The sequence below is a fragment of the Dreissena polymorpha genome, chromosome 3 (genome assembly GCF_020536995.1).
Source record: "Dreissena polymorpha isolate Duluth1 chromosome 3, UMN_Dpol_1.0, whole genome shotgun sequence".
Taxonomy (NCBI): Eukaryota; Metazoa; Mollusca; class Bivalvia; order Myida; family Dreissenidae; genus Dreissena; species Dreissena polymorpha.
The window spans coordinates 9,014,055-9,026,551 of record NC_068357.1 but is presented as its reverse complement, the minus strand read 5'-3'; the positions used below and the strand labels follow the sequence as shown (position 1 = coordinate 9,026,551).

At 32.3% G+C, this 12,497-nt stretch overlaps 1 protein-coding gene across 5 annotated transcripts in view; it reads left to right on the top strand.

The window, feature by feature from the left end:
• Positions 1-12,497, top strand: part of LOC127874062 (cholecystokinin receptor type A-like) — a 92,798-nt gene that overhangs the window by 22,534 nt on the left and 57,767 nt on the right. Inside the window, exon 2 of one of the 5 annotated variants that reach the window (XM_052418175.1) lies at positions 3,619-3,696. The exons of the other annotated variants lie outside the window; for them this stretch is intronic. The gene's annotated coding sequence lies outside the window, so the exon portion shown is untranslated. The remainder of the gene's footprint in view (positions 1-3,618; positions 3,697-12,497) is intronic. 5 annotated transcript variants of the gene reach the window in all.

Genomic DNA, 12,497 nt, shown 5'->3' with positions numbered 1-12,497 from the left:
CAATAATGTTTAAACGTATAGAAGAGGAAATTCGATCTGATCAAGCATGCTTTGTGTTATTTTTCTTTTATATAGCGTGTGCCAAAACAATCCAACGAGCGGAAAAGCACTTTAATTTCGGCAATGAAAATAATTATGTTTTACATATCAATTACGCCTCCCCCTCAGTCAATATGTATGATGGGTTTTGTCTTTCTGCTTTAAGGTCTCGAAGTAAATGTTTATTCTATCAACATTTCTCTATATTCACACTCATTTAAATTGTTTCTCGCAATGGGATAAAACCTAGTACACATGTTATCTTAATATCTGTTTCTTGTTCATTACCGATAATGTCAATTGTTACATAAAAGTTCATGTTTGTGCAAAAATTAACTTGAATTCTTCATGTCATATTCTCTTTATTCTCTTAAAAAATCGTAACAAGTTGTAATCCGAATGTCCCCCCTACTTCTTTGCCTGACAAGTACTAGTAATAATGAAACAACAACAAAATTTGGCCAAAGTCAAATATTTTGTATTATGTAAAACTCATCATCGTCGATAAGCTGATTCTTTTTTAAAGGCACTTGGTCTCAACATTAATATGCCTTCAACTGAGGCTATCGTATTGGAATGGTCACGCAAAGCACTGGGATTAAACTCGAAATAAGGGCATGCTTGTGTCATTCTTTGATCAGAATTAATCATAATATGCACTAAGCAAACAAACACAGTTTAACAAACACGATACAAGTATTTCCATATGCCATAATGCTTTTGAAAGTGTTGTATAAAATTAATAGCAATCTCAATAAACTTCCCACAGCAGGCTGCAGCACGATGCACGAAACAATAGCTGCTCTGATTGCTCTATTCCAAGAAGCTTGAGTGCGTTTTGCACCGGCAATTTTATGTTTATCTTTTCAAGTTATTCACGGCTTTTCATAATGCAATATTTTTTTTCCTAGGATTGCACGACGAATGCATGCTTCCACACGTCATCATATTTAATTACACATTAGCGTACACGCTTTTATTGTATTTTATGATCTGAAATATCATCTTGTTGATATACAAAAATATCAATGAGTCGGTTTCCCTTTACTGTGAGTTTAATGTTATATGCTCTTAAAGCCACATACCTTGACATGAAAGTAAATTTAAGTATAAATAAATAACATCTTTTATCTATGCCAATTAGAATTAAGCTGGTGGTTACAAGGTAGAAATCCGCCTTTTTTGCGCTTTAAAACTTAACAATAATCGCTTTTCTTGAAATTGATGTATACGTCTAGAAATCCTACTTTCGGTTTTAAAAGCGTCACCGTTTGAAAAATAATAAATTACTGGCTAACTAGGCGTTAGATTTAATTGTATCTATGCCAATTAGAATATATCTGATAGCTACAATGTAGTAATACGTCGTCTTTTTTGCACTTAAAAATAATCGCGTTTGTCAAAATGGACGTATACATATAGAAATCCTACTTAATACTAAATAAAAAATAAAGAACTTGCTAACTAGGCTATAGATTTAATGACAATTTTGCTTACTTTAAAATTTCATCTATATGTATTGATTAACGTGTATTTCATTTCAAGGTGTGTGGCTCTAATGATTCGTGAATATATTAAGGAACATGAGGTTAGGGTGCTTCGAATAGGTAAATACAATTAATGCTGGGGTTTGAATTGAAAGTTATTTGGCGGTGACTACAATGTCATTCATTTGTCTTGGTAATGTGTCAAGTTGACCCGTTGTTATTTCAGATTTCAAAATTAACGTAGTGAGTTTAAATATTTAAATTAAAATTCAACTAAATCTCTTTTATCTTTGTCATAATAATTAATTAAATAGTTAATACTAAAGTTATATAAACAAGGTGGAAATACATGTGTTGCATGCAGAAGTGATTGAAAATGTAAAGTTTACGTTGAATGAAGCATTTACACTCATCATTATTTACACGCATACATAATAATATCTAACATGCGTTTGAAATAAGTACAAAGCATGCACAATTTCAAAGGTACATCAATAGAACATGTGTTTTTTTTATAAATATGTTTTAACGAATATTACCCTGTAGCGCGGGTACGGAAAAATGCTAAAATGCTCCCTGAAATACTCCGGGGTAATTTTTAGCATATTTCCCTTACTCTGGGTACTTTTAAGTTTACTTTATAGTACCCGCAATTCTTTTAAACAGTACCAGAGCCGACAATCGAGCTCAAAAGCAGCTGTCAATACTATACACGTGATGCTTGATTCTTTAGTTTATTTAGGATTTAAGTTTTTTTAGTTGGTCTGTTTTTATTTCGACTATAAATCTTATTAAAAAACTGTCCGTAAGTGTTGCCAAATCACATGCGCTGATATGTTCATATGTCTCTTTAAATATGCATTTTGGGTTTAACTGTTGATATACGACACTTGCCATTTAGACGACAGATTTATTAAAATCTCATATGCAGACGAAGTGAAATGCGGTGTATCGCCCGTTGTGCAAGTTTAAACTTCATTTGATGCAATATTTAGTGACATTCTTTCCCAAAACATTGAAGAAGTGTTCCACTTTCTAACGTGCACCGCTTTATTAAGTTTGTTTTAAGCATAGCAGGCTGTTAAAAAGTCGTTTATTTCAGAGAGTTGTACTTCTATATCAAAACTTTGCTTTGCAAATATTTTTTCTCTGATTATTTTACATAATCGTCAACTTAAAATTGGTTTGCACAACTATCAATCAATCGTGTGTTTTTGTTTATATAAATTTCTATCGATGTTTTTTTCAAAAGTTTCGCTATTTTAAAGACCCAATTTTGTTAAATGAAGTCCCCATTATGAAGTTAACGTGTAAGATCTCGAGTTCGATGGTTCTCATCATTTTAAAGCATGTTTTGAAGCTACGAACCAGCTATTTACAATAGCGAAATTTCGTATCAGATCTGTAGAATGCCAATCAAAAGGCGAAATCTGTAAAACAGATTAAAGCTATTCGAAAGATCGCGATTATGCATATTTTTCAATGTATACTTTATCATTATTACTGATGTTCATTATTCGATTATGTTGACGTATCTGTACGGGTAAATTCATTAACACATATGTTTTTCGGCTTATCAGACCATAAATAAACATACATGTATCACATTTCTTTATTCTGGGTATTTATTAGCTATCGGATAGGTATATAAAGTCACATGTATTAATATCAACTAATAAACATAAATTGAAGTGTGTCTTTCATTTAATTCCTTTACTAGTTTAGAAGGTTATTACATACAAACACATTCGATATCGATCAAGGATTGAATTCAGAATTGTTTTATAAAACAAACATTATCAAAAGTAAGACCCACCGTTGCATCAAGGAACCTTTTGATATTGCATGTAGCCGTTTAATATAAAATGTCCCTTTTAGTAAATGTCGTTTAAAACGACAGTGTGCCTTTAAGTGTATTTTCAGCATGCTATAATGCGTTAATGGATTGTTGGTTTAAGAAATAATACGATCTGGTTTAACAATGAAGTTAGTTTAATCTGATGAACCTTGTAGTAACTACTAGAATTATTCTTAAATAGTTCAGTGTTATTTGATTCTAAATGATGTTCAAATGCTGAATGGTGTTTCACAGATCTATGTCTCGGATTAATCGTCGTGTCCGTGTTGTGCAACTCGACGCAGGGGATTTGTCAATTAAGGACGTTCAAAGGTATGGAAGATAATGCCATTATTTGAAAACATTCATTTTCATCAAACCTAACACATACAATAGCAAACATTTCGTGAAGTTATGTACCTGTCTTGTTTTTTTAGGTTGCTGACTTTCCTAAGTTTATATATATATATATTATTCAATATTATTTCCATTGTGTTTGGTCTCGATATGATTAAAGTTGTAGTGACTTGATACGATAACGACAATAATATATTAATTACAATGATATAAACTAATATGTACTGTAATGAAATACTCCTGAACATGAAATTAAACAGTGACGACCTAGAGCTGTACATTCGTGGCATTAACAACTTGGAAAAAAATGTTTACTATCCTATGCTGTATTGATGGCATTAACATTTAACGATAATTGTATTAGACAGCGGTTTGTCAATATATCACGAAGATCTTTTTATAGTTACTATAAAAATAATTGTCATTTATACTTTTTTACAAACCATTTAGAAACACAATATCATGACTGTTGTCAATGGATGTTGAAATGCAGATTCATCATTTTTAAGTATGTTTCGCAAGTGAACGGTAAGTGTATGGGATATACATTATAATTTCAATTTACTGTTGTTTTCCTTGTACAACGGATCATGATTAACTTAAATATGTTAATAAATACTAAATCAACGACTATATAAAGTCTCGGGACCGACAAATTGTGTATTTTTTGCATGTATGTGGTTCAAAAATAGTTCATTCGCAGATTACATTATATTGCGGCTTAGTGTTAAGGTAAAGTATAGACTTAACCGTGTGTTGTAATGGCGTAGTTCATATGCTATTTATTTGAATGGTGCATAGTAAATACATTTATGGATACCTATTATGTCTGTTATTACCTTTGATATATATGATTTATTAATATACTATCCAATGCGAGTTCACGTCAAGTCTGATAAATACAGTGTGATAATTGATTCATAATATACGTTATGTTAAAACAGTCAAATTGCTGTGGTTAAGACAATGGAACTTTAAAAGACGATACAGTAATTATGAAACACAAAGCAATGCAAAAGTCATACAGCTTTGAAAGATAATATATTTAATATTATTTTGTAAAACTTTTATTCTTACGCTGTAACCGACTTGTGTCCTCGTTGAGAAATTCTAGCGAGTGACACAGTGACTCTTTACAAATACGCGTATGTGCATAAAGTATTGTCTCGAGAATTATAATACAATAATTGTAAATATATGAGATACTGACAGTGATTCTCTATTTGATAATGAATATCTATAGTAGTTAGTAGTTAGTTGTATGTGAAATTAAAGCCATTGAATAATTTATTTCTTGGGCTAATGGGCTTCAATATTCCTGCGCATATATTTCACTTACAATGTATATGCTATGCATTTGAAAACAGGCGAAATGTGGCTTGTTATATGCAGTGCTGCTTTTGAGGGTGGGATACATCACCACTGGATTTAAAGTAATAATTAAACGGTTTAAAAGTAATTTATAAATCCGAGGGATAATAATGTTATACGATTTTATTACTTCCAAATTGATATATGTTTGAAACATATTTTTCATGTTTAGTCTCAAAGAGGCATATAATATAAAGAAAACTAAAAGTATTATAAAATGAAAACGAAACACAAATCTTGGCAATAGCAAGTATTCGAAAAAAAAATGTCATTGGTTATTTCAAACTATGAATCGACATTTCAAAACTATAAAGTGCGTTTTAAAGTTATCGTTATCTTGTGTATGTTGTTTTTGGCTTGCTTGGTCAATATGTCACTTGGATAAAACATAATAAACTTCTGTACGTATTATAAAACTCAGAATCGAATTGAGCTATTTTTCTCAAGCTTCAAACATTATTGCGTGACCTAGCTTTGGTTTGTAAGGTGTGTTTCAAACATCATTTGTCGTGGATTTAAATGAAATGCATCGTTGTTGCAATCGCAAATACGTTGGTATCAATTAGTAATGCAGTGGCATTAAAATGCCAACAGACAATTGCTTAAAAAATTCCGGAACAATGAATAAATCTTATATTTTGCATGTTTGGGTTCATATTGTTCTTCGATGACATTATGTTTCATTGTTTTGTATTAGGGAAAATGATGTTTGCTATATGGCATTTTGACATATTATGTGACGCCTGTAATACCCTGATAGCCACTTCAACATGTTTATTCTTTTATCTATAATGTCACGTGTTTGAGAACGTAGGATTGGAATACATAAGTTGATCAGCTATTGTTGGAGCTAAATAAGCTTATAATGCTGACTCCTGTGCATTAAGGAATTAGGGAAAAGGCGAAAATTAATGAAATGCATCTCGCGGAAGATTGACGTTTTAAGAAACCCTGCATATGCGAAGCAATGCTCTAATAAATACGCTTTTATGTTGAATTAAAGTACGTAATTTTGCACGTATATACGACGATTTGAACCGCTACGCATACACTTTCTTGTGACTATCAGACAAGAAAAAATGATACAACCTGCAAAAATATGCGTAGTGGTCGCACATTTTCTTTGTGCCTGAAACATGTTTGCATATTTTGAACGGGAGACATTCAATAACATACTACATGCGACACTATAAGGCTTATTTCTCGAGTCTTTGACGAAGCAAATTGCGATATCAAATATCTCATTGTGAGGAGCAGAAATTTTTATTAACAAAAACAAAAACTAACTGCGAAGGAAGTACGAAGGACGTCGACCGGTCATAAACCTAGTCTGTTTATTTTTGGATCCGTGTGCGAATCTTTTTTAGAAAAAATCTCAATGCTCCTAAACACCACGTGTAGGTACCTATGTATAATGTTTGTGTAAGTTTTTATCAAATTCCTTTCACCAAATTGAATCCATGTTTTTATAGAACTATTAACGCTTTTTTTCGCAACAGTTAATTTATAAACCTTAGCCTGCATTAGTTTCAACGTGAATATCAATGTTTACATGTTATGCATGCAGTGTTACTAAATACAGAAACAATAGTGCATCCTTCTTAGTTTATTATACTCACACTACTTCTTCTCATTTGTTGTACGAGATTTATGGGAATTGCTAAAAGGCCTATTTGAATATACCATTCTTTGTTTGACCAAAACATTTGAAACTGTTGAGTTTTTTATGTATTGTAGGCATAATATGGTCAGCTAAAAGCAATATTATGCTTTATGGAAAGCGGCGAATTCAGCAATTGCTTAGTCTGCTAAGGAACTTTGGAGCAGAGAAAAAAACGAAATTTTTTTGGCTAAGAGACATAATATACCTGCTTGAAAGGCCAGATAGTCCTTTTGAATAAGGATTATTCGTCAAATGAAAAGGATTTTAACGATAAATAATGAACATGTTTTAATCTGATTTTAAGGAACGTCAGTCAAATTTGCGTTTGTAAGAATCACGTGTTCCCGAAGAAAAGAAATCATAACATAATACTCATGGAGTTGCACCTTTTTACATGTATTTCGACGTAACTCAATAAACGATGATAACCTGCTTTTGTACGTTTAATGTTGTTTCTATGATGTACTCAAAAGTAAAGATTTATAAAAAGATTATTTGCTTCGAAGTATTCATTGTAACGGGCTCAAGTACTTCAATATCGTGTTAATATGGACACACACACAATTTATACCAGTCAAAGTATTAAATTTATGTGATGATTTAGTATTAACTGTAATATAATTGTGATATATGCAGTCTATTACTACGTAAAACATAGCCTTGGTATAATCGTAAGACTTCACTTAATTAAAAATGTGTGCTAATGTTATTAAATACTCCTAGAATGCCTTTGCAGCAGTACGTAAATATGTTCACCTCGCTTGACAGGTTCGTGCTAGTATTCGTTTATATTATCCCTAGGGTAAATTGTTAAATCAATCAACCAAACATTAGCAATAATGTTTTAAAGTATACAAGACGAAATTCAACCTGATCAAGCATGCTTTGAGTTATTTTTCTTTTATATAGTGTGTGCCAAAACAAAACAATCCAACGAGCGGTGAAGCACCCGGGAATTTCGGGAATGAAAATAATTATGTTTTACATATCAATTACGCCTTCCCATCAGCATATATGTATGATGATTTTTCTTGTTCTGCTTTAAAGGGGCCTTTTCACAGATTTTGGCATGTTTTGAAGTTTGTAATTAAATGCTTTATATTGAAAAATGTAAACATAAAATTTTAAAAGCTGCAGTAAAAGATCAAAAATAAAATTTAAAAAAGGAAAAAAAGGAGCCCGCAGCAGGGATCGAACCAGTGACCCGCGAATTCCTGATGTAAAAACGCAATAGCCAACTGAGCTATCCTGCCAAGCATACATAAGAAGCGTATTTTATACGTTATATAAGCAATCTTCGTAGTTTCACAAAACGACAACAACAGAACTCTCCAAATTATGCAATCGTTTCGCGTTGCAACGCTTTATAATTTTTAGGTTTTTAAATCGTCAAAAGATGCATAAAATGGCTATATTAGACCATAGCAAATGTTCAGTTATACAGTTTCCTCACAAATATCATAACTAAACCAAATATTTGCGATTCTGAAACAATTTTTTTCAATTTTGTCAATTTACCAAACTGTGAAAAGATCCCTTTAAGGCCTCGAAGTATAAAACGTTAATTATATCGACATTTCTCTATGTTTACACTCATTTCAATTGTTTCTCGCAATGGGAAAAAACTAGTATACACATTATCTTAATATCTTTTTCTTGTTCATAACCGATAATATTAATTGTTACATAAAAGTTATTTTTTGCACAAAACGTTAGTTGTTCATGTCCTATTCTCTTTATTCTCTTTAAAAATCGTAACAAGTTGTAATCCGAATGTCCCCACTACTTCTTTGCATAAGAATTACTAGAAATAATGAAACAACAACAAAATAATGATTCGTGTCAAAGTCAAATATTTATTATTATTTATTATTATCATCAACACCACCACCTTTATCATCAATATAATCATCATCAACAACAACAGTAACCGGAACAATAGATATTGATCTTTTAAATGAGCATGTATTCTTTACTATGAATTATTTATATTGTGATTTTATATTTAGATTAAGCTCAACCAAATATCTAACCTGTATGCGTGTCACCACTGTTAGCATCATATAAGATTATCCTTCTTAATTTCACAGTGCCTATACCACGTGACTTTTTAAGATCCGTGTTGGGAGAATAAAGCGCGACCCAGTTAACATTTTTAATGATGTCTGTTTAAATATTTTACCATTTTTAATGGGATAAAGAGGAGAGCCCGCTCATTCGTGAGAGTTGTTTATAGGTATCATGATCTTTTTAAACGAATAAGTATTTTTTTTCAGTAGAGTGCAACCGCGCGTTTGTAATATGAGGTCCCCACACTGATCCGACATTTTTCTAACCGTTCAAACGCGCGGTAGCACTTTACTGAAAAAATACTTATTTGTTTAAAAAGATCATGATACCTATAGACAACTCTCACGAATGAGCGGCCTCTCCACTATATCCCATTAAAAATAGTGAATAATTTAAAAAGAGATCCTCAAAAATGTTAACTGGGTCGCGCTTTATTCTCCCAACACAGATCCGAAAAAGTCACGTGGTATAGGCACCGTGTTATTTACCATAAGCATTCGTTCTGGATAGGAATCGAAACTTGCTAACTGCTTTCAACAAATCTCCAATTATACGTGTAAGGATAAACAAATACATAGCATAATTGACCAAATTTTCAAAACGTCAAACGACATTTTGAAACTTCTACATTAATTCTCATCGTAATTATAAACACAACAATATTTCTTCATATTCTTTATGTTCATGCCTAATAGTAATTATCTTTGACTTCATTGAATTATCAAAATGCAACGAATCGTTTATATAATTGCTTTCAGTGAACTGCTGTCGTGTCCTTTAACTATTCATCTTTAACTATCTCGATATTATATCTGCTCTTCAATACCAACGGTTAACTTAGAGGTTATCTGAATAATTTTGAATTGTCAATGCATTATACGACCATTGCATAGGTAAAGGTCGGTACCGATCTTGTAAAAATCATAACATGCGTTTATATGCGTGTTAATTTGTATACATTCTTAAGGTTTTATATATACCGAACAATAGTATTTAATGTTTACATAGATTTCTTACCGGCGTACATCATTTTGTAATATCAAACTAATTTTTGTTTAAATAATATAGACACTGTGGCGTATATGAATAATATAATTTGTAAATATAATGATGCACTCAATTAAGTTAATAGAAAATGTGACAATATTAAAGTAACTGCGCCGTACTCACTGGGGGCTGACGAGGTCAAAGCGTAGTCCGTTTCGCTACGACGTCGGGTATATGTTTTACTACGAAAACATTGTTTAAAAACATATGACATCGAGAACGGATTAGTCGAAAATTGTGTTTTAAACATGTAAGATCATGCTTTTCTAATAACAAAACTCTGAATTTAAGCATAATGGCATTTCATAGGTTTGTTACATCAAATTATAATCCAAGATGTGTCTGGTTTATGCAGTTAAACATGAAATATACCGCTGATTTTCAAAGCGAAGTCAAGTTTCACTTTTAAAAATGCAATTAAGGTTTACAACTGTGTTTAATTGACACAATTTTACAATTTCCATATTGATCTATGTATCGTTAAGCCACTGGTGTGTTTAGAAATGTGTAGGGTGACTCAGTTATCAGAAATAAAGGCTAAATATTAGTATTAGGCATGATCATGTCTCTGACAGTATACGTATAAGCCTCGCTACGACAACGCTTTAGCGTGTATGCGTTTCTCACAGAAGACGTATTGGTTATCTCTCGAAGGCAAAATAAAGAAAAAAAGTTAATACAGAGTCATGGAGTGGCTGGATGTTTCCTTTGAGGACGAGGTCACTGGGGGCTGACGAGGTCAAAGCGTAGTCCGTTTCGCTACGACGTCGGGTATATGTTTTACTACGAAAACATTGTTTAAAAACATATGACATCGAGAACGGATTAGTCGAAAATTGTGTTTTAAACATGTAAGATCATGCTTTTCTAATAACAAAACTCTGAATTTAAGCATAATGGCATTTCATAGGTTTGTTACATCAAATTATAATCCAAGATGTGTCTGGTTTATGCAGTTAAACATGAAATATACCGCTGATTTTCAAAGCGAAGTCAAGTTTCACTTTTAAAAATGCAATTAAGGTTTACAACTGTGTTTAATTGACACAATTTTACAATTTCCATATTGATCTATGTATCGTTAAGCCACTGGTGTGTTTAGAAATGTGTAGGGTGACTCAGTTATCAGAAATAAAGGCTAAATATTAGTATTAGGCATGATCATGTCTCTGACAGTATACGTATAAGCCTCGCTACGACAACGCTTTAGCGTGTATGCGTTTCTCACAGAAGACGTATTGGTTATCTCTCGAAGGCAAAATAAAGAAAAAAAGTTAATACAGAGTCATGGAGTGGCTGGATGTTTCCTTTGAGGACGAGGTAGTAACAACGGCACAACATGATTCGAAGCGCACAGTCGACATTGTATTGCACATTATTATGATATAATTAAATTCACGACTAGGCCAAATGAAACGATTAAACTCGAAAATCCATATAATATAAGATGACAGTTGAGAGTCGATAACCTAATGTCGTCGGTCTCAATAAAAATGACGCATCTTTACCTCGTGAAATCCCTTATACGTTCATTTTGATACAGACCGACGATAGATTTTCAGCATACGGTACTCTTTATCAAATAACATTCGATTCTCGTTATCCCCAACTCGCTTATCTCAAAACTCTGCTTATGTCAAAGTAAATCCCATGTCCCAACTTCGATCATTATTTATCTCATACGGAATTTGATTTTTACATTGTATATATATTAGGGATGTCAACGAATATCAGAATATCAGAATATTCGGTCCCGGACCGAATATTCGGATACTGTTTTCCGAATCGAATATTCGGAAGAAAAATAAAAAATCGAGTTATTTCACAGACTTTGTATTCGTAAAATTTGCTTCAAACATTGTCAAAAAAGTTGTTCCTCGTGTCATAATGTTTATTCCGGTAGGCGCGTTAATGCGTCGCTATGGTGATGACAGTATACCGTTCGTAAATCCCGCTAACAAAGCCAGACACTTTGTGTCAAAATTATGATAGGTGCAAATCGCGTCGGCAATCAAAACACCGACATGCACTTGATCCAATGACTTGAATTACATTTAAAATTATCAAAGATTAAATGAGTAAAGGAAAAGCAAACTTTGTGTAAAAACAAATAAGACCGTATGGCAAGTAAAACACCGACCCGTATTGATCTAATAACTCGAATTACATTAAAAATGATCAAAGATTAAATGAGTAAAGAAAGAGCCGACTTGGTGTGAAAAACAAAACAGATCGTATGGTTATAATCACGTTGTCCATTCAAAAAAGCTTTTAGAAAATAATTTACTCAACCTCTAATGAGTATTTGCGTATCGTTTGGTCCAAACATTAATTAATTACTCAATATTCAATCAAGTATTATACTTAAAGAACTGTTTTTGGTATTTCACGCTCATTTAATTGAAAATATTATAATTGCTACACGCATAAAGTAAATATCTGTCCAAGCAAAATGCCACCTACGCCTTCCGCTGCTTGGAAGTATTTCACGACATCATCCGATAAGAAGTCGCCGATCCAAGTGTCTTTTAAACGTGGCAACTTTAAAAGACTGACTGTTTAGTCTGTTAAACAGGTTCAAAGTGTGTTGTGGCTATGTACATACTAAGTAATTCGTTTAAGTTCA